The following is a 23,250-nucleotide window of genomic DNA, read 5'->3' as shown; positions in this document are numbered from 1 at the left end:
GTAGGCCTTAACCTTTGGGGGGGGGGGGATGGGGGGATTGTCCATGGTATGGAAATGGCCTTAACTTTTAAAACTTTATTTTAAATTATGATGCATGACAACTCATTTGAAATTCAATGATTATAATAATTTAAAGTTCCACTTGGGAACTAAAGTTTCATGTTCATTTTTTTTGGAGGAAACATGGGGGAAGGCATTTAGGTTGCCCTTTCCGTTATACATATGGTATGCTATGAATCAGCATTCTTTCTCCCATGTAATATTGAAAAGTTTAGGTAACCAAGTGACATCTGTGTTAGATGAATTACTTTTCCTACAAAGAACGGGTTGTGTGAAATATAGTGACTAGAATTACTTAGATCCCTTGGAAGTTGTAATAATTATTGTATTTAGGGAAAATTACTCAAATTAAGAAATGAAATAGTATGGTTCCAAAATAATTTTAGATTCTCTTAATTAATTTCTTTTTAGGACTGAATAGGACATACTATTTAAGAATATTTTTGGTTTTAAAAGTGTAACATTATAGGGGAAATGTTCTTGAAGGAACTTTGACAAATATATTAAAAATTTCATTCCAAGACATGATTATACTTCCTGCACTTTCCAGAAGGTTTTGTCTATATTTGTAAATTCAAATTCCAGATTTGAGTATATGGAATAAGGAATTTTGTACTTTGAATTAAAAAAACTAAATTTGTTTAATAGACTGAGCTGTTTTTTCCCCCTCTTTATTGGAGAAGTTGTGGGTTTACAGAACCATCATGCACCAAATAGAGGATTCTGTATACCACCCTACCACTGATACCTTGCATCAATGTGGAATATTTGTTATACCTGTTGATAGTACAATTTTATAATTGTAAAGCTATTGACTAAAGTCCACGATTTAATTTAGGGTTCACTGTGCAGTACAGTTCCAGGGATTTCTTTCTTTCTTTCTTTCTTTTTATTTCTTTTATTTTTATTCTGTTACCATGTTTACAATCTAATGTTCCCCTTTTAATCATATTCAGATATTTATATCAGTGTTGTTAATTGCATTCACAATATGCTACTGTCACCACCATCCATCACCAAAACATTGCCATCATTCCAAATAAGAACCTTGTACATTTTAAGGCTTAACTTCCCTTTGAGCTCTGTTTATTCATCCATAGAGCTAGGTCAGTATTTCCATTCTAGCCTCATTTTTTAAGCATTTTTAAAGTTAGCCAATAAAATTTTCTTTGAACTGTAATTCAAAAACAGGAGGAGGATTTAAGTTAAATCTGTTTGACAATACAGACTTGAAATGTAAATTTTCCTTCACTATGGGAAGCTGAACTGTCTGTGGATTTATATATACTTTGTAATTATTTTTAAGTTCATTTTCTGTGTGCTATAAGATTTGGATGGGAGGGGTGGGTGGCTGGAGACTTGCTCATTCTCACTAGATAGAGCTGAATTTTTCAATATTAGTATATGGAAAGAGAAATTCTCTACAGTACAATAAAGCATAATGTACTTGTAATGCTAATTTGCTTTCTTATGTACTAAATGCTAAATACTAAAAATTATATTAAACTTAAGGATTGAGATGGTCCAAGAAGATATATTTCGATTTTTAAATCCCTATTTTCTTCATAGATGCGAGGGGTTTTACAATTAATATCTGAGACATAAATTCCCATAAGGACACAAAGGTGAGCAGCTTGATTTGAACCACAGATCTGATGCTTTGAGCATTTTCTCACCAAAAGTCAGTAAACTAAACTTTAGAATATTTTAATAGGTATTTTCTTTAATATTCATACCTTATGCTTTTAACAGTTATTGTGTATCGTGCTGATGTATGCTAGGTGCTGTGGAAAAAAATAAAGAATAATTGGGATATCTTCATATTTTCAAAAATTATTTAACTGGGAAAAGATGGTATGCTCTACCCTAATGAAATAGGTGTGTTGTACTTAGTGAGGTTCAGGCAGACTCAGAGTTTAGGCAGTTTTCATTTAGAACCACAGCATTGTTACATCCATATGACTAGACAAGCCATATTATTAAGTGATGTTAATAAACATAGTGCATTGCTGATGAATATAACAAAACTGTGGGAAAACTTGATTTTTCTGATTAATCCAAATTCTGGAATAACAAAATGTAGAATTGCAGATAATTTTTTGAATGTTTTAATAAAATTCATGAAGTTGTTTCTCGGACGGTAAAAGAGTAGAGTTTCAGTTTAAAGTTAGTTGACTGTGAAAGCGAGTTTTTAAAAATTTTAATTGAAAAGTTTCTAAGTGTGACTGGTGGCATAGCTGATATTCTTTGAAAATAATTAAATTTAAAAGAATTATCCATTTATAATAAAAGCTAGAATGTATATTGGACTTAGCAACTAAATTTCAAGAATTTCATGAGTTAAAGTTTTCACAAATGTTTTGATGCAGAGATAAATACAGGTTTTAACTGAGGGGTAGAGAGAGAAGAGGAAAAACACATTACTTTTGGCAAGGCACTGTTCGTGGCCTTTACATGTATTTATTAATTTAAACTCTGGATAAATTCTTTGTGTCAGAATGTAAAGTCTGTTATGACTATGCCAAATTTGTCTTTGATTTGGAGTTGATACTGAACCACTTTTTACGTTCAAAGCATTCAAGTTTTCTATCCAGGACTGGCATGTAACAATGACAAAGAAATTTTGTGCTTTCTTCTCTAGTGGTAGGAAAAATGATTAAAAGGTCAGAAAAGGAACGTTTTGATTTATTGATCCCATCAGATAATGTAAAAATAAGCTTTGTCAAAAGAAAGTTCTCAATAAATGTAAATTGGGGATATGAAAGAAATTGAGAAGCTTACTAATTCATTGAATTTTTTTCATTATGTAGATCAATATGTAAATTAATGTTTTTTTCCCTTAGTGTTTTAATAACAGAACATTTTTTAATATTATGGCTGCCTATAAATAAGTGCACATAAAACTGTTCTGTTTCAGTGGGTCCCTGAGCATATAAAGTTGTTTTATTTTAAATGTTATTACTATATTAGTATAGATTAATAATCATAATGGGACCCCAGTCAGGTGGAAACAAGGAGATGAATACAAATAAGACACACACACATACATATATATATATATTTAAGTTATCCATTTAATCAAATGTGCAGTTCACTTATAGGCCAGTCAGCAATCTGGTTTCAGTACAGAAACATGAATGAAAAACAAGTATCATGAGCACAGTTCCTGTTTCAGTTATAGTGCCAATGGAATAGAAAATTCTTGGAACTGAAAGATCATTTTTAGTTTTTTGGTTTTTTTTAGTTGAAAGATCATTTTTAATAGCTAGAATGTATATTGGATTTATCATATGCCAGTACAATTTTAAGTACTTCACAAATTAATTTGCATAATCCTCAGAAGAAAACTATGAGGTAGCTGCTGTTGTAGGGATCCCATTTTAAAGATGGGTAAATGATGGCACTGAGAGGTGAAATGTGCACCTTATTTAATTAGCTAGGGACCTGTTTGGGACACAAACTCAAGCCTCGTTCTGGAGTTCTTGTGCCCAATCACTAAGCTACCCTGCATTGGTCATATTTGAATGTGAAAGTTTGTTCTCTTAAGAGAAAAAAAACAAAGATAGACATGCAAAAAAGTAGTTTTTCAACAACTTTCTAGTATATGTAAAGATGTGACAAAGTTTATCACTGTAACCCCCTATTAAGATCTGTGGGTCCCTGGAACTCCTAACAAGACTGAATGCCCATGAAGTCGCTAAATTGTGTATTATATTAGAAACTATCATCTGCCATTGATTGATAAAGCAAAATACAGGCCACAGAAATGAGATTAAGCTATTCTTTGTTTTCAAATGGGCTTCATGGATAATGCAGTTAATGGAATTTGTTTCAGTTTCTATTTACATGGGTTATTTTATTTTGACGGATGGGAAAGGGAGCTAGTCCACTTTCCTTTTCATGTTCTTATCTTTAAAAATGACTTCAAAAGTTTAACTGTATTAAACAAATCTTTAAAAGGAATTTCTGGCTTATTCCCATAATGAGAAACCTTTATAGGACCTTTTCAAATGAACAAAAAATGGTTAATTCAGAAATAAATTTCTAATTCTATTAAGAAAAGACTATATTTCTATGAGTTACTGGAGAATCCTTTTCAGTTGCTTAAGATAAAAGCCCAATCTAAATTCAAGTGCAGTTTCTATATCATGGTTACTCTATTTCAGATCATCATGATTTTCAGTAACAGACTTGGCATTTAGATTTTATAAAATTATAAAATTCTGATTTAATATTATAAAATATATTTTCAGTGTTTCAATAATTCATTTATTGAATCACTGGTTAAATTTAGCTCTAATAATATGACTTTGATTCTCTATTTGTATTGTATACCTTATGATTGTTAAGCCTTTTGAAAGTTTGTTTCATATACCTTCTAGTAAGGGCTAGGCCACATCTTTTAAAAATATGTTGTGGAAATAATATGATTGAATAATTGTGTTGCTACAAAAAGAAAGGAAGTTGTGAGGCATGTAACATTGTGAATGAACCTGTGGGACATTTGGGGGCAAAATAAGCCAGAAACAAAAGAACAATTATTGTATGGTCTCATTTAGACAATACTTATAGGAAAACCGGGGCCTAGACTGTAAGCTCTTATAGCAGTCACATTTAGCACGGAGCAGTAATTGTTATTTCTGGATTTTGAGAGGCTGTTTTATATATGTATAACCTGGTACTTAGAGATAAGAAAGAAGCTGATCAAGTTTGGGATTAAGGTAATTCAGAATAAAGGGGTAAGGAATTTTAGAACCTCATCTACTCTTTGAGACAAAAGGAAGAGAGGTTTCTTTTGTCCGGAACCTAAATTTTCTGTAGCACATAATCTACCTCAACCTGTCTGGATAGCTCATTTAAACAATCCAGACACAGGTTGCTCAGAACAAAAATGAGGGCCTTTAATCCTGTATAGCATAATATAATGCCTAGATATATCTAAGAGTACATTAAGTAGATAGTAAAAAAGTACTGGCATGGGTGGTTCAGTGGTAGAATGCTCACCTTCCATGCTGGAGACCCAGCTTCGAATCCCAAACCATGCACCCCTCTCCCCTGTCCCCCACCAAAATAACAACAGCAACAACAAACAAACAAACAAAAAATATTGGCAAAGGCCTTTGAGGGATGGGAGAAAAATATGGACCTATTAAACTTTACCACTGGGGAAAACCCTGATACTGTGTCAAACATTAGGGACACCCAAATCAGTCAGCCAAGCCCTTGATCTCAAGGCTTTCTCTTGGGAAGTTTAAATAGGTAGTGGAGAAGCTTAGTCTGTGTATAGCTATTAAGAGTTACTTCTGGAGAACCTCTTTTATTGCTCAGATGTGACCTTTCTCTCTCTAAGCCCAATTCTGTAAGTGATATAATTGCCTTGCCCCCAACCAAAACCATTCCTGCCAATCCTGAAGAACCCTAGGGCATTAAAAATATTCTATAAAATGTTCCATGCACTAGAGTAACTTTTCAGTGGATCCCTGGACCAGATAAATCCTGAAATGCAGAGGGGCCAGCCTCTCTAAAACATCACAAGTTCCATCCCCGTCCTATATTATTAATAGCCCCTTCCAACATGAAAAAGTTAGAATGGGCATAGCCCACATACCCCTAAAGAGTGGGAGAAAGATCAAAGGTGATGGTGGAATTATACACAGATAGGATTTAACAGTGAGTATGATTGCTGAATCATTATATTGATATTTCTTTTAGTCTGCAGGATTTTAGAGCAGCTAGAAGTAAAAATCTAAAATGATGAAATTGTAACCCATACCAAATTCTGAAATCTGTTCTACAACTAATTGTTGCGATGTGCTTTGAAATTTATTGCTTTTTTGTATATATGTTATTTTTCACAAAGAAGAAAAAAATACATATTTCTTCTAGCCTCCAGTGTTTTGGAGCACCTAGAAAGAAAAACCTGAAATAGTGGAATGGTAACCCATAACAAACTCTGAAATCTGTTCTGTAACTACTTGTTGAAGTGTACTTTGAAAATCATTGCTTTTTCTCTTTTCTTTGTACATATATTTATCAATAAAAATGTTTAAAAATATGTTGTGGAAATAATCTTTTTTATAAATCATAATATAAAGCAACTTTAAGAAAGAAACTTACTTTTCTTGCATACCTATATTTTGCTAATCCTTTATAAATGTGCTGTTTCACCAAATTCATACCACTAGCTTGGGAAAGAGAAATCCCCATTTTATAGATGGAAACACTGAGGCTCAGAAACAGTTAATCAATTCTTATAGCTAGGTAGATAGATCTAAAATTTTAGCCTGTGACTGTATGTTTCCAAAACCTATTCTCTTTCCTTTATAATGTAGGGTCTCCTCTAGTGATGGAAATGGAACTTCTTAATTAGGTTTCTCCTTTCTCAGCAGACTGACAACCTTTTATAATTTAATCTATACTCATATCTAGGGCTGTACTGTACACATAGTTAAGTAGGCATGTTTTAAGTATATAGAAGCAATATACAGGGCCTTTGTCCCATCCACAAATTACAGAGTAGCAAAAGAAATGCCAAGCAACGTGAAGCTACATGAACGGGATTACAAAGCAGTGTATTGAGAAATGCAAAATTGTGTATGGTAGTAAATGTGCAGTGTAGAAAGGGTAACAGGTCTGTCTGCTCTGATTCTGCAACCTACAACTCTAGTATCTATTTTGGATCTTAACACCAATAGTAGTTAAATAGAAAACACAGAAATAAGGAACATTTTTTTTGTTGCTGGAACTGAAGTGCTACAAAGAACAAAATACTAATTGCTGGTTAAGATCTTAGCTGAGAATGCCTGGAATTTGGGCTCTTAATCATGACTACAGTGTTTCAAACCTAGCCCAACTAAGATGTAGATTTTCTTACCAAATGATAGTGTGGGGACCCATAACTCTTGGGTATATAAAGCACTAAAAAATTTCTGTTGATTTTAATTTACTTACTGTTTTAGTTTGCTAATGCTACCAGAAAGCAATACACCTGAGATGGGCTGTCTTTTATAAAGGGGATTTATTTAGTTACAAATTTACTAATTTTGAAAGGCACACAGTGATATCTGCTGACCCTCCCTCCTGGCTTCTGGGTTCAAACGACTTTCCCAGGGGCATTTCCTTTTTGCCTCTCCAAATGTCTGGGTCTGAGCCTACTCTGAGTTCTGAGCTGGGGTGTGCTGGGCTGCTGAGCTGCTTTTTCCCTATTCGAACTCTCCTTTTAAGCCTCCAGATGATCAAATTAAAACATCACTCATTGCAGAAGGCACTCTCTTTAATGGACTAAGGATGTCATCAGCCATAGATGAACTTTACATGCTGATGACTTAAGTCCATAGCAACAGAACAAATGGACACCATCACCTGGTCAAGTTGACACCTGCACCTACTACTACATTTACTATGTCTTAGTAACTTGTTCCTGGAATATTCTCTAATTGAAGAAAGAATGCCTCTACTTGAAGAGGTATAAAATATGATTTCCAGTTCTCTGCCTATTATTGATTTGCAGCTTCATTCCATCATGGCCAGAGAAGATGTTTTGTATAATTTAAATGTTCTTAAATTTATTGATACTTATTTTGAGACTAAACATGTGGCCTATCCTAGAAAATAATGTACACACACTCAAGAAGAATGTGTAATCTGTTTTTATTGGGTGAAGTCTTCCATTTATATCTGTTAGGTCTAGTTGGTTTACCATGTCATTCAAGTCTTATACTTCCTTACTGATCTTTTGTCTGGATGTTCTAGCCCTCTGATGTCTGTTTCTTGATTATGTAGCTGGCTGTTGATTACACAGATTTTTTAAGCTTCATTCCTATCAGGAAGGTCTGCCCAAGTTGTATGCAGTGTTTTGTATTTTCCATGTCTTTCTATGCCTCTGTCTTACCCTGGGCTTTTGATTATTAGTTGTTTTTGAGTTCCCCTGTTTATAGCTTGGTTTTCTCTTCTTTTTTCCCAGGAGACAAACCTTCCTCTCCGGGGTGTTTGAAGTAGACTGGCCTTTACCCCAGACTGTCTGCCTATAAGTTTTTTTACAGTTTGCTTCGTCTCAAGTTGCTTTTGCCTGGAGGGCAGCGGGCTTTCCCAAGTTGGTCTTTCCCATCCAGAACAGGGCTGGGGACCCAGAAAGGGGGCTCAGACTGGCTTCAAAGTGACTTGGACAGGGTATCAGGAAGGGCGCTGAGAACTTCCTTGACGGCTCCCCAAAGCTGAGCTTCCCAGACCTCCCTAGCAAATGTAGGCCTTTAACTAACTGTCCCCCACTGCCCTTAAGAAGTGCAGCAACTTTTAGTCTCCACCACCAGTGTCCCCTGTACATGGCAGTGTGAAACAATGGCAGACACCTTCCTTACCTAGGTGGGTTGAGACAATCACCCTTGGACCTGGGCCTTCAGTGATCTGAAGTTGCTTATCACAAGGCATGATCATTGGCCATGCCTAACCTTGTTCTTGGGGAAGAGGATTTTTATGTCCCTTTGTGTGATGAGAGATGTAGCCAGGGACCGAATCCCATGGCAGATGCCATGAGAGTAGGGGATGGGTACCGGTAACTGCCATAAGGAGAGCAATTTACCGTTTCTTCCCTGAATGCTGTACAGTGTTCGTCTGACCTTTGGAGTTTCAAAATAGTTGTTTCAAGATTATGCTAAATGAAAGCCAGATGCAGAAGACCACGTATTATATGGTTCCATTTACATGAAATGTGCAGAAAAGGGAAATCCATGAGACAGAAAATAAATTAGTGGTTGCCTAAGGCAGAGGGAAGGAACTGAATGACTACTTCAGGGTATGGGGTTTCTTTCTGGGGTGGTGAAGTGTTCTAAAATTAAGTTGTATTAATTTGGTTATAAAATATAGTTGTTTCAAAACATTTTTGCATATTTATTAGTTGTTTTAATGAAAGTACTAAGACCTGGAGCACCCACCCACCGCCACTGTCTTTCCACAGTTGAGGCCCCTTTATTCTTGAGGCCGACGTCCGTCTAGTGGGTTCTTTCTGTTCAGATTCCACTTCCCTGTATCCCTAAACATGTTTTCTTTTTCTCGTATCTGGTTTTGTTGTATTGAGATGATTAATGTAGAGCACTTAGAACAATGCCTAGCACACAGAAGTGATTTTTTAAATTAGCTTTTATTATCCTCATTCTCTTCCTCCTCCTTTTCTGCTTGTATTCTTCATCTCCAATTCCTGTTCCTCATTCAGATTGAGTTACATTTCTGAAAATTTCAGACCAGCACCTCAACAGCAGTCCCCAGCCATGCTCTTCCTATTGCAAAGACTATATACTCTCTCTCTCTCTCTCTCATTTCTTCCCCCTGATTTTTATCATCCCTTTTGTACCTTAGAAGTCTTAACTTACACTGCCTGAGGGTAGAGTCCATTGAAATAATGTGTCATAATGCACAGACACATCTCACACACACAGTCATTGAACAAAGGATACCCATAAGTTAGTTATGAATTATCTTAAATTATTTCATCTGGCAATTTGGTAAAGGAGAAAAGGGAAATGGGATAGGGTGGTCCAGAGAACTGAGGTTCCTCTGCATTATCTTTCCTTCTAGCCTGCTGGGAGCTAATGGGTCTCACAAGAACTTAAGACCTCAAAAAGTGATGGTTTACATCCACAAAATCAATTTCCTGGACTTTCTTCCCCTTGAAAATCACAGACCCTTTCTACTAAATTCTCTCTCTTTTTTGTTTCTAAATTCTCTTTTAATATGTGTTTCCTTTGTGATTACTTTCATACTTCCTCCCGCTTACATTCTTTCAAGCTTTTAGGGAGAGAGATAAGAGAAAGAAGAGCATGTATATTCTTAAATTTGTTCCAAAATAGGGCTTTGTACAGATTCTCACTTGGGATGCTGTCTAGAGATTATGAGGATGTGAAAGTATAAAAGATAAATGAGAAATCAGCAAATGATCATTTGTTTTCTTCAGCCTCTTTCATCAAACTACTATGGTGCCTTGCTGTTTTCAAGAGGTGTCCTTGTTGGCATTTATCTAGTAAAGGAAGTGAGAAGGTGAGAGAAGAAGGGGAGCATTTATTCATTTATTCAAGAAGAGTACTACTGATTGAACCTTCTTATTTTTAAACTTATTGTAGTAAGTTTGGAAAAAAAGAAAGAAAATCTACTCAGTATCACCATGCAAATAAAAGAAGTACTCTTTTAGCAGTATGTTCTTTAATTTAGAATGTTTACTAGAAAGAAATCATAAAAACTAGTTGCTTTAGTAAATAAAGTTAAACTTAGGTTCTGAGGTCTCTGTGTCTTACTTTAGGAAAGAAAAGTGAAACAGATATGCAGGGGAGCTAGTATGGAGTCTGCAAGACTACATATAGAAATTTATTATTATTTGTTGTTGACCATTTAGAATGTTGGGTTTGTTTTGGTTTTTTGTTTGTTTGTTTTGGTCTGTTTTTGCATTACAAATGAACATCTCTGCTTTGAGGGTAGAGACACAAAGATGATAAACAACTACTCTGAGTACATTCTCCACTAGTTTTCTGTCTTTTGCCTAGCACATCTGTGGGCAGCTCCTTCTCAGTGTCATAGATGATGGAAGTTAGTAAGGTAACAGTGTTGCCAGCGAGTGGTAAAATGTTTCCTAGAGGGAAACGTAGTAGATTATGGTTGTATCTAAATGAACCAGTCCTCATTTGTGAGGTCCTGGAGGATAGGGTCTGCCTTTCCCCAGTTTTAGTTTTCTATTGCCTAGCCCAGTTCTTAGAGCATCTGCTAGTCGGGGCCTAATGGATGTTTTGCTAAAATGAAAATTAAATTCTAAGTGCCCAAAGACAGACACAGTCACACACAGAACTAGTGTGATAATATTTTAGAAAACTAGGACACTGGGATTACTCTGGGCAGGTCACTGCACATCAGAAGTGGATCCTATCTTTCAGAATTAGTATTATAACAGACCTACTATCTGGCACTATTTTTAGTGATGTTGAAAAAATCATGACATTTTTGAGCGAGACATTTTCCAGTTGGGAAAAACAAACTTGGAGATTAAGTGACTAGCTTCATTTCCTGTAATTAATTAATTAGAAAGATGGAATCCATAATATAGTTATCCTGTTACCTGTGTAGTTCCCTTTTTGGCAAGTATTTCTATACATGATATGTACATGATAATATATTCTTATTAATCTTTATAATCAATCTGTATACATCTAATTAAATATAATGAACTTGAATTTACCTGAAACCTATATTGGGATGCTCGGTTATATTAATACCCTTTTTCCTTTTCATTACTGTTAAATAGAATCTCACAAGTTAAAAAAACAACAACACACACACATATGTATGTATACACACACATACACACCCTTAGTGATTTGTTGGTAACTACACATTCTGTGTCATCTCTCATTCTTTGTAAAGTTTCATTATTTTTTACTGGTATCAAATATTCAGAATAATAGTCCCAAGGACTGCAAGGTTTAAGTCTAGAAGACAGGTAAACTTATCTTGAGTATGTTACATTTACTGGAATAGGAGATTATGCTCATACATTTTGATGAGTGCCTTGAATAATAAATAATGAACTAAATTTGGTAGTGGTTGTGGAGTAACTAACTTGTCATCTCATAAAGCGTTATGGTTAATAGCATTTTCATGGTATAATCTCCATTTTACTGGTGAGAAAACTGAAATTCTTAGAGTTCAGTGCTTCTTCAGAATTAATCCTGTGAGTAGAGACTGCCCGCTGGCCTTTTAGTTGCATGCTTTGTGCATGTGTCTTGCCCTTATACTGCTGCATGGCAGGACATGGGGGGGGGGGGGGTGCATGGGAGCTATATTTCTCTTTTCTCTGAAACTTCTATTGCTGTTTGTATTGTTACTTTTGCTGCTTCTGCCCAAGATAGGCATGGGCATGATGATTTTCCTAGTTTGGAGACTTTCTGGAAATACTCTTTGGCCATTTCCCCTTGCCTGACCTTTTCTTCTGATCTACTAGGAGCCACCAGCATACTCCTTCCTGCATTACCAGCTGCCCATACTCCCTAAGTGGAAACAGGTGTAAAGTCACTACAGCTGCACAAGAGTCTTTCATATTGGGAATTTTTATAGTATATCTTTTCCTAAATGTTAATTAATTAGCATCTTCCTTATATATCTGTTTCTAGTATGGCATTCTTTCCACAGAGCCCATGTTGGCCTCTCATTCTCATATGTAGTGGGAAGCCACCAAAAGTATTTTGATGATGAATGATAATGCAAAATCATTTTTTTATTTATTAATTAAAAAATAAACAAAATAAAACAACATACATAATCAGTAATTCACAATATCATCTCTTAGTTGCATATTCATCATTTCTTAGAACATTTGCATCAGCAAAATCATTTTTTAGGAATAAGTGTCTAGTAGCAAGTGATAGAATGTTTTCAGTAAGGAAGAACTAACTGGTAAGAAAAAGCTCCAAGCCTGCATAGTGTTGAAGGGCGGATCCTGGCATTCAGACCTAATTTTGTGATTATTCTTAATCACATTGTTCTTTCTACTGTACTCTACCAGTCACTGAGGACACAAATGTCTCAATTTTGATATCTTCTTCCATCCCCAAGAGAAAAAATCTAGCTTAGATGATGAACACATAGCTTTACAACATTTCATGGCTCCTCCTTACCCTCCCCCATTTCTTTCACCCATAGGAGAGTATGATAGTCAATATTCCTACATCTTACATCAGTTTGGGAAGAATTCTATGTAATCAAACCTGATCCTGCATTTCACTAATCTAATACCCTAGAAAATAAATGAATTTTGATTTGCCCATAGTTGTGTAGTAAAAGAGCACTTAGAAAGGATTAAACATGAGTAACCTGGATTTCCGTAGTACTCTGATCTTCTCTCACTTGGTCTAATTCTGGTGCTGGCATTTGGCATCCCCCTTTATAGGCAGAGAGCTTGAGGTGTCCAGTTTCCAGGGGGCTTTTAGGTTCTGCCCTGGCTCTGGCAAACTACATGCATTATTTTACTCACCAAAGGAAATAGTTAGAAGTCAGCTTTGGTACTGGAAGTCATGCCTTCCACTAAAGTCTCCCAAGGAATGGAGCATCCTCTTTGTCTGAGCCCTGAACTGTATAAATACCAATACAAAATGGTAGATACTCGAAAGATAAGTAATTATTTATTTATTTTGATGCCTGGTTATAGGCTAACACCGGTATTTAGATTCCAAATATATTTCCTAGACTCCTGGTTGAAGGTGTCAAAAATCTAACTCAAATCAATATAAGTAAAAATTGGAATTTATTACCTCATATAAGTGGGAAGTCCAAGTCTACAACAAGCTCTAGGCACAGCTGGAATCAGGAATCCTATGATCTGACAGTGGAGATTGTTTGCTTACATTGTGGAGGGGTAGATAGCTAAGGCTAGGATTTTAAAAGCTTTTTTGTAAAGGGCCGGAGTCTAGAAAAGTCTTATCTACTCACAGAGTTATTCAGTTATGCTAATAAGTATTCCTTCATCAAAGCCACAAATACGCGTTGAAAATCCTCTCTGTAGCATTCATTGTGCTAGATCCAGTCGCAATGAGAAAAGACAAATTTTGATCACCTACACATTACTTATTTTGAAGATGATATGTAAAAAGGTAGAGGTATAAATGGTTCTGTGGTAAAGGAAAGCTCCCCTGGGATAGTTCTAGGTAGAGAGGAAAGCATGTACAAAGACCAAAAGTGAGAGAGAGAGAGCAGGGCCTTTTTGTAATTAATAGTTGATATAAAAGAAATAGAGATCAGGTTTCAGAGATTAGTGTGGCCAGATCATCTAAGACCCTTTTGCCAGGCCAAGCCATTTTTACTTGAATCTTGAGTGCCATGGGGAGCCATTGAATTAGTTGATGTAGAGAAGTGAAATGCTGAAATTTGTGTTTTAGAAGGAAAATTTTGCACTTTGGCGACTGAATTACAGAAAGAAAACAAGTTTATTATATTGAAGTAATCCAGGCAAGAGATGATGCGTGAACTTTAGGGGGTAGCGGCAGAGAGGTGAGGGTGGATTTGAGCATTATGAAAGCAAGCTGGTAGGCATAGTGATAGAAGGCTAGAGAAGGCAAAATTGTTCTAGATCCTACAAAAGACTTGTTTGTCCCCCTTAGAAATCTAAGCCCTCCACTACCAAAACTAATCAGTAGATGTTGTATATTAATAAAATTATGAAATATGGAAATGTTCACGGCAGCATTATTCATAATTAAAAATGTAGATTAGTGGTTGCTAGGGTTGGGGACATGGAGAATTGGAGTAGTTGCTAATGGCTGTGGAGTTTCATTTTCAGGTGATGAAAATGTTCTAAAATTGATGGTGGCGATAGTTGTTTAACTCTGAATATACTTAAAAGTATTGAATTGTACACTTTAAAGGTATAAATTGCATGGTATGTGAATTGTATCTCATTAATACTGTTATAAAAGTACAAAACATGGAAATAAAGTCACCCCTAATTTGTTTAGAAAACAGAAGGCTAATAGAAATTGGATTTGTGGAATACATCAAGAAATGGCAGTGAGAGCCTTGGTAATTAATAATTCATAAGTCCACAGAAAAATTTTCATAACAGGTATATGTGACCTAAACATAGTATTTGTGGGACATTTAGTACAGGAGTAAAGTATATTTATTTACCTCTCCAGCCCTTAAGGTCACTATTAATATACTATCATTTAATTAATTAGTTTGTTTTTAGTTGTTTTAAAAATTTCAGCATTAGTTTCTTAAACTGAAAAATTAGTGTACGTGTGACTTAGTTCTCTAGGGTTACCATGCAAGGGACTATAAACTGTGTGGCTTAGACAATAGAAATATATCATCTCCTGGTTCTGAAGGCCCGAGTCTGGAATTAAAGGTATCAGCAGGGTCATACTTCCTCTTAAACCTGTATGGGAGAGTGTTGCCTGGCCTCTTAACCAGCTGCTGGTGATTTGCTGACAATCCGTGGCTTTCTCTGCGTCATTTGTCACATGGCGCTTTCCTCTCTGCTGTCTGTCTTGTCTTTCTGTGTCTACATTTCCTCTTCTTATTAGGATACCAGTCATATGGAGTAAGGGCCCACCTAACTCCAGTATGACCTCATTTTCACTTGCCTAGTTTAATCTGTAAAGACCCTTTTTCCAGATAAGGTCACATTCTGAGGTACTGGGAATTACAACTTCATCATGTATTAGTTAGGGTTCTCTAGAGAAACAGAATCAACAGGGAACACTTGCAAATACAAAATTTATAAAAGTGTCTCACGTGACCACGGGAACACAGAGTCCAAAATCCACAGGGCAGGCTGTGAAGCCGACGACTCCGATGGAGGGTCTGGATGAACTCCACAGGAGAGGCTCACCAGCCAAAGCAGGAATGGAATCTGTCTCCTCTGAATCCTCCTTAAAAGGCTTCCCGTGATTAGATTTAGCATCACTAATTGTAGAAGACACTCCCCTTTCGCTGATTACAAATGGAATCAGCTGTGGATGCAGCTGACGTGATCATGACCTAATCCTATGAAATGTCCTCATTGCAACAGGCCAGCACTTGCCCACTCAGATAAGCAGGTACCACAACTTGGCCAACTTGACACATGTCCCTAACCATGACAATCATATCTTTTGGGGGGATGTACTCCAATCTATAACAGTGGGACTCTTCAAAGAAGAACCAATAAGCAGTTTTTCACCTGAGTATGAGATTTTTTAAGGTTATAGCTAAGAAGAAGAAAAGAAAAGATGATTATCTGGAATAGAAAAGTCAAGGAATAATAATGTAGAGCATGGTTGCAAGCATTCTATAATTAGGAAGGTTAAATAGCAATGCAGATGGTGCCTGTGACGTTTCAGGAGGAAATTGGACAGCTGAGCACCACAATTCTAAGGTGGTTTCTGTCTTTTTTGCATAATATTTTGTATGCCATTTTTGCCCCTTTTGTCTCATTATTTTTCATGACACCACTGACAATCAGGGGAGGGGAATAATTTTTTGTTTCTTTGAAGAAATGGAGGAAATAAGTTGTAAGAGCTTGTTCATGATTGGGATTGGGGAATGAAGGGTGAAACAGAAAAATGGTAAAACTTTGTAAGTTCTGCCTAGAGAAAATCTTAGAAATTAAGACCAAGTATTCTGACTTTAGTGTATTTATATTTTAAATATTTTCTTTATTCTGAAATTATATTTGCAGAATGAGAGGGCAGAATGCATGATAGAATGTTAGTGGCTAAGAAAAAGATGGAAAAACTACTAGAAATTTTAAAATGCCACGTAGACTTATATGGTGCCTTTTTCAAAGGTCTGTGTATCAGAATTTGAAAGAATTGGCATTCACAAACCTTTGCTGCAATATTTTTGCATCTGCTTCTTAGATCCCTTCAATTTGCCATTCTTTAATGTTAATCTCCCCCGCCCTCCTCCTCCCACCAAAGCTAGTCTCTTGTCTTAGAGGCTGGATGATTTGTCTTTCCTGAGAATTTTCTTATCTTTTTAATTGCAGTGCTGTTATGGGTCTGACTGTCCCAAATTTCATTCTCTCTTTTCACTTAATTTAGGCATATCCATTTCACATTAGTGACCTGACCCTTTTTATCTTAGATTCTCTGGGTGTATTGTGAAATTCTTCTATTAAAGTTAATAGCAAACAAAGAAATATGTCCCTGCTAATTAGGGTATCTGTGGTAGTTAGATTCAGGTGTCATTTTGGCTAGGTGAAGGTGCCTAGTTCTATTGCTGTGGACATGAGCCAATGGCATGTGAACCTCATCTGTTCCTGATTACATCTGCAGTCGGCTAGGAGGTTTGCCTGCTGCAATGAATGATGTTTGATTTAATTGGCTGGTGCTTAAATGAGAGAGCTTACCATAGCACAGCCCAAGCAGCTCAGCATACTTCATCTCCGTACGGTACTCGCAGCTCAGCCCAGGCCTTTGCAGATGCAGAAAGAAATCACGCCAGGGAAAGTTGTTGGAACCCAGAGGCCTGGAGAGAAGGCCAGCAGAGATCACTCTGTGCCTTCCCACATAAGAAAGAACCTCAGTTGAAAGTTAGCTGCCTTTCCTCTGAAGAACTATGTGTTAACTAAATAAATCCCCTTTTATTGAAAGCCAATCCATCTCTGGTGTGTTGCATTCTGGCTGCTAGCAAACTAGAAACAGTATCATTAATAAAAAGAAGAACAATCTAGATCTTTTGCAGTCAGTATTTTATCTTATATCTAAGTTAGCAAAAAGCTTTTTGCTAAGTTTTGTGCTTTATTATTTAGCAAAGGAGGCATATTTTTTGGCCAAAATATTTTTGCCATAGCACCAGTTACATATTTTTCAGAAGTGTTCTTGTTAGGCATAGGAATCACCATCCCTCTGTACACCTGTAAGACAAGAATTTAGGTGCATTTTTTTTTCATTAGAGAGCATATATTCTTCTGTTTGTCTCTCTCATCCTAGTTCCTTAAGATAATGGCCAAGTAGATTCTAGTTCTTTGTGATAGTGTTCTAATGAATCAGGAAAGGAAAGTTTGCTCTTTAAGTCTATGTGTAAGACCTTGCTAATTAGAAAATTAATTCAAAATTTCTTTCATATTTTCTCTGCTGAGCTTGTTCCTGTTTAGCTATTTTGTTTTGTTCTGTTAGAATAATTCAGTGTAGATTTAACCCATTTTAACATATCAAATTCCTACAAATGAAATAGTTTAATTAGGAGTTGATCATTTATGTTAGAAGATTCTTCAGTTTTAAAAAGGACTCAGCAGTGTTCTCTAAAATATTAAATATATGACTTACATAGTCTTTTTAAGCAGTTTATATTATGAAATATACATACAAAAAAGCAACATATTTCAAAGTACATTGTAACAGGTAGTTATAAAACAGATTTCAGAGTTTGGTATGGTTTACAGTTCCACGATTTCAGGTTTTTCCTTCTAGCTGTTCTAAGACAATGGAGACTAAAAGAAGTATCAATATAATGATTCAGTGTTTACACTCATTTGTTAAAGTCTATCTTTTCTCCGTTATAACTCCTTCTCCTTTGATCCTTCCTTCTCCAAGTCTTTTGGGGTATTTGGGCTATGCCCATTCTATATTTTTCAGGTTGGAAAGGGGTGTCAGCAGTATGGGATAGAGGGTTGGAACTAATTGATGTTCTTGAAGAGGCTGCCCCCTCTGGGTTTCAGGCTTATCTGGCCTAGGAACCCATTTGGAGGTTGTAGCCTTTGGAAAGTAATCTGAGTGCGTGAAACTTTTGTAGAATCTCAGCACCCTAGGTATTCTTTAGGGTTAACAAGAATGGTGTTGGTTGGAGTTTGGCAGACCATGGTAAGTAGCAATATCTAGCTAAAGCTTGCATAAGAGTAGCCTCTTGACTCTATTTGAACTCTCTTAGCCACTAATACCTTATTTTATTACATTTATTTTCCCCTTTTTGGTCAGGAAAGTGCTGTCAATTCCATGGTGCCAGGGCCAGGCTTCTTCATGGGAATCATGTCCCATGTTACTGGGAGTCTTTTCACCTCTAGATGTCATGTCTCATGTTGGGAGTGGGTGGGATAGGGTCATGGTTTTCCTAACAAAGTTGGGCTTAGAGAAAGAGAGGCTACATCTGAACAACAAAATAGGTTTTCTGGAAGTAACTCTTAGACCTAACTATAGATAGGTTTAGGTTCTTTATTGCAAAAGTAAGCTTCACAAAAACAAGCCTCACGATCAAGGGCTTGGCCTATTGCTTTGGGAGTCCCTAATATTTGAGACAGTATTGGGGGGTTCCCTAGTGGTAGAGCTTAATAGTTCCATGTTTTTCTCCTGTCTCTCAAGGGACTTTGCTAATACTCCTTTTTTAAAAATTTTTCCCAGTACTTTTTAATTAACTGCCCAACATACTCTACAGTATGTATCTGGGTATTACCTTAAGTTATATAGAATTATAAGCCCTCATTCCCATTCTGGTCTCCATGAGTTTGGGTTGTTTAAATGAGCTATCCAGACAGGTTAAATTGATTATGTGCTACAGAAAATTTAGGTTTTGGACAAAATAAACATCTGTTCCTTTGGTTTCATATAGTTGTGAGGTTCTGAAATACAGAACGTCATCCTTACCCCTGTATTCTGATTCATCTTAGTCCTGACCCGACTGGTTTTGTTCTTATCTCTAGTTGAAGCCTGGTCTCTTTTTCGGTTTCTTTCTAACAGTTGTAGTATGTAGCAGTGCTGGCTTGAAGAGCTTGTAGAACTCCAACTCTGAGTCTTAGGTGTCACCCAGGTAGCCACGATAGATACCAGGTTATACATATATAGCACAGCATCTCAGTATCTGAAAATAACAATTACTGCTCTGGACTAAATGTGACTGCTATAAGAGCTTACGGTCTAGGCCCCAATTATATTTTCTAAAAGACACCATACAATATTTGTTCCCTTGTTCTCAGCTTATTTTGTGCCGCCTAATGTCCCCAAGATTCATCCACCTCATCGCATGCCTTACAACTTCATTCCTTTGTTAGCCACACAATGTTCCATTTCCTTTTAGGAAAGCTATTCTTTTATAAACTAAACTGCATGTGTAGATGATGTTCCATTATGCCTGTTGAATTTATGGTAAGACATTAATTTACTGGACATTTCCTGTGAATTAAGTCAGTTTGGCGAATAAAGTTTGATAACTAAAACTAAGACAGTTGTAGAAAATGGCATTAATTGTACTTATTTTTGAATTTTGGATGTTAGTTTGGCTGATAATTTTAAATCACCGGAAGTACAGATTGTATTTTTTATGATAGTATTTTGATTTTCATGTTAATCTGTTTGGTCTGGAAATAGTATGACTTATTGTGGCACTTCTCCAGTCCCGACTTATGATTGTGAAAGTCAAGTCTATCAGTGTTTGTGTTGTGACTAATCACTAGAGTTGAGATGAATGGGCTGAGTGAGCACTTGATAACAAAGTGCACCCATTAAAAAAGAAAATTGAAGTCCTGAGCATACGTATTTTTATTTACATGCAACATGGATTGCTTGGTTGCAAGTTGCCAGTGGTTTCATAAAGAAGTCTCAGAGTTAGAATAATTGTTAGAATAATTTTTATGTTCTAAACGTGGTGACCTTGGGAAAATTATTTTGGGGAAATTCATTCCTTTTCTAAATATGGAGGTAAATATTTGATTTTATTAAAGAGTATATCTGTAATATAAATGTGAAGTGGATTTGGGGAACAAATTTGTGATTGGTAATGAGTAACTAAAATTAGTTAAATTCTTAACCTTCCCCCTCCCAAAACCAAACCAAACCTCTGGAGTTGAGTAAAGCACCGAAAGATGGCAAGATTTAGCATATAGTTAGCTTTCACTTTCACCCTTCACAGCATTGTAATCGGTTACACTATGAGTTAGACACTATGAGTTAGAAATATCAGCATTTTACTTGGGTAAAGCTGTATTTGAATTGTTTTTCAGATGCCTGTATATATTAGAGAACCATCAAGCACCTGTAGCCAAAAATGTTCAGTTTTTGAGAAGATTTTATTGTTGTTTTGGTTAAATGTTTTACTGACCTTTTTTTTGGTATGAAGTTAGAGTTAAAACCATTTAGACTTTAGTGGACTCTCAGGTACCTGCTACTCTCATCATTTAAACAAATTAGAGGTATATTCTGGCAGAATAGAATAAGTACTCATTTGTGTAAGAAATGATCAAATTTACATACACAATTATTAAAAGCAGCTCACAGATCAATTTAAAAATATATAATAAAGTTATCTTAGTAAAATGCATAAAGAGTTGCATACATTATATAATTTGGTTTACAATGTATGTCCTTGTTAATATTTTTTGTGGTGTTAGAGATGACTCTTTAATATGAGGATGAAAGATTAATATTCTTCATTGCAAATATTTAATTACTGCTTTATGAGAATTGAAGAAACATACATGGATTGAATAATAAAAGGTTTATTATTTTACACCTTCAAAGAAGATTTTTACTTAGGGAATTAGAAAGTTCTTTTTTTAAATATTAATCTTATATGATGTTCCTTTGCATGACTGTATTAAATAAAACGTAAAAATTGGAAGAGGACACACTAGTTTTTCCTCATCTCTATATTCCTTCTTTGCATTCGTGGCCCCTGGTCCCACTGTTTGGACTGATTTGTAATCTGGTTCTTGTGACAGACTTGAGGAGGTGAAGCAAAGGGATTCTCCGCTTTTAGACCAATTGGTTAAGAGACTGTTGCATTAAATCTGTGATCAGAGAAAAATGTATCTCGCCTTCTAAAATTACTTTTATCAAAAGGAAACAAATTGGAAGCACGTGATAGTAGAAACAAAAAGTGACGAGAAAAATTGAGAGAGGTAGAAGTGACATGAAGATAAGTTAGACAGACACTACCAAGGAAGATTGGAGGAGGGGGAAGGGTTTACATGTTAAAGCATGTACTTTGCTTTGACTGAATCTGGCTTAATTTCTGTAAACTTCCCTCCGTCTGAGATGAATCAGTGCATTTTAGCAGGTCTGTACCTGTAGTAGAATACTGGTGATGAATGTTTACAGGCAATTTAAAGATGAGACAAGAAAAATTGAAAATACTTGATGTGTGAGAGATCCAACAGATTCTGCCAAGTTTAAAAACATTCTGAAATACCAAAAAAAAAAAAAAAAAACCTTTCTGAACTTGATTTAAAGTGTTTTTAGGTAAATTTTCATAGGTTGGTAATGTATTGACTCTATACATTCTAGTATCTCTTTTATTTTGGTAGATGAACATGAATGCAGAACCCCTAACGTTTTTACTTTCCCTTTTCATTTTACTAGAATCTCTATATAATTTTTCCTGTAGAAAGCTAAACGGTTTTAGGTAGGCCTTTCCTTCGCTAGGCAGCATGATTCAGTAGCGGGCAAAGGTTTGCTGCTTTGATGAGGTCTGTTCCTGTTGAAGGGTGACTTGGCAAACACACGGGCTGGGAGCAAGTGCATAGGCACGGAGGGTCAGAAGCAAATGATCAATTTGGACATTATATTTTTAGGCATTTCTGCCCGTCTCAGTGGTAGCGAGAACATAGCCACATGGGTGCGTTTCTCACTCTGCGTAAAGTTTGGCTGTGCAGAGCACTGAGAAGATTCCAGCTTGACATTTTGGTCTTGGAAGAACTAAAATGTAAGCTCTGCAAAGCGAATAATCACTGTAGTTTCTGCATAGTCAAGTCCAGTGAGACCAGCTTTTACTAATTTAAAACTCGAAAAGTTGAGCCTTTGTTTCCCTAAATATGTTACTTTATTATATCATTTAATTTAAAAAGAAGAAAGAACTTTTCATTTTCCCCATTAGAGAACACAAAAGAAAAGAGCATAATGACTGCTTATTATGCAGTTCTCATGTAAGCATTAGATTTCTAATTTACAGGGGTACCGATTTCAGTCAATTTGAAGCATGTTAAAATTAATATTAATAAGGTTAGTCTCCTTGACAGTACTCTGGTGCTTACCTTGCCCTAATTTCTTTCAGTTAGTGAACTTCTTTTTATTATTTTCTCTTAACTGAAAACAGGATTTGGCAAAGCTGCCATTTACCATACTGCATCTTACCTATAATTAGGATTAGAAATGAATGCTTATTTGAAAGATGGCAAAGAGATCCTTGTGCAAAAAGATGCTCTTTTTTGAAAAAACCGCATGCCTGTGTAATGCTGTTATAATAGACCAAGATACATTTTCAACATGTCTTGCTTTTTAAAAACTGTTTATTAAAAATGCATTAAAATTTTTTTTAAACAACTAGAAGTAAAAACCTAAAATTGTAGAATTGTAACCCATGTCAAACTCTGAAATATGTTCACAACTAATTGTAGTGCTGTGCTTTGAACTTCATAGCTTTTTTGTAAAAATGTTATTTTTCACAAAAAAAGAAGGGAAAAAAAAGTCGATTTGTGATGATAAAAAAAATATTTAAGCCCTCTAGCCTCCTATATCTGGAGCAGCTAGAAGGAAAAATATGAGAAGATCGTATGGTAGCTCATGACAAACTCTGGGATCTGTCCTGTAACTTACTTGTTGAAGAATGCTTTGCAGCCTATTGCTTTTTTATTTCTTTGCTTTGTATGTGTGTTATACTATACAATTAAAAAAGTACATTAAAAAGTCTTTTGTTTCTAATTTAATCTGCTTTGGAAAATCCTATAAACCAAAGCTCTATTTTAAATAAATA

General features: G+C 35.7%; 1 protein-coding gene across 3 annotated transcripts in view; it reads left to right on the top strand.

Moving 5' to 3' along the window:
• NCOA2 (nuclear receptor coactivator 2) overlaps window positions 1–23,250 on the top strand; it is a 331,589-nt gene that overhangs the window by 122,183 nt on the left and 186,156 nt on the right. The gene's annotated exons all lie outside the window — the stretch shown is intronic.

The sequence above is a fragment of the Tamandua tetradactyla genome, chromosome 6, assembly GCF_023851605.1.
Source record: "Tamandua tetradactyla isolate mTamTet1 chromosome 6, mTamTet1.pri, whole genome shotgun sequence".
NCBI classification, from domain to species: Eukaryota; Metazoa; Chordata; class Mammalia; order Pilosa; family Myrmecophagidae; genus Tamandua; species Tamandua tetradactyla.
The sequence above is the reverse complement of the archived record's forward strand: the minus strand, read 5'-3'. Positions and strand labels throughout refer to the sequence as shown.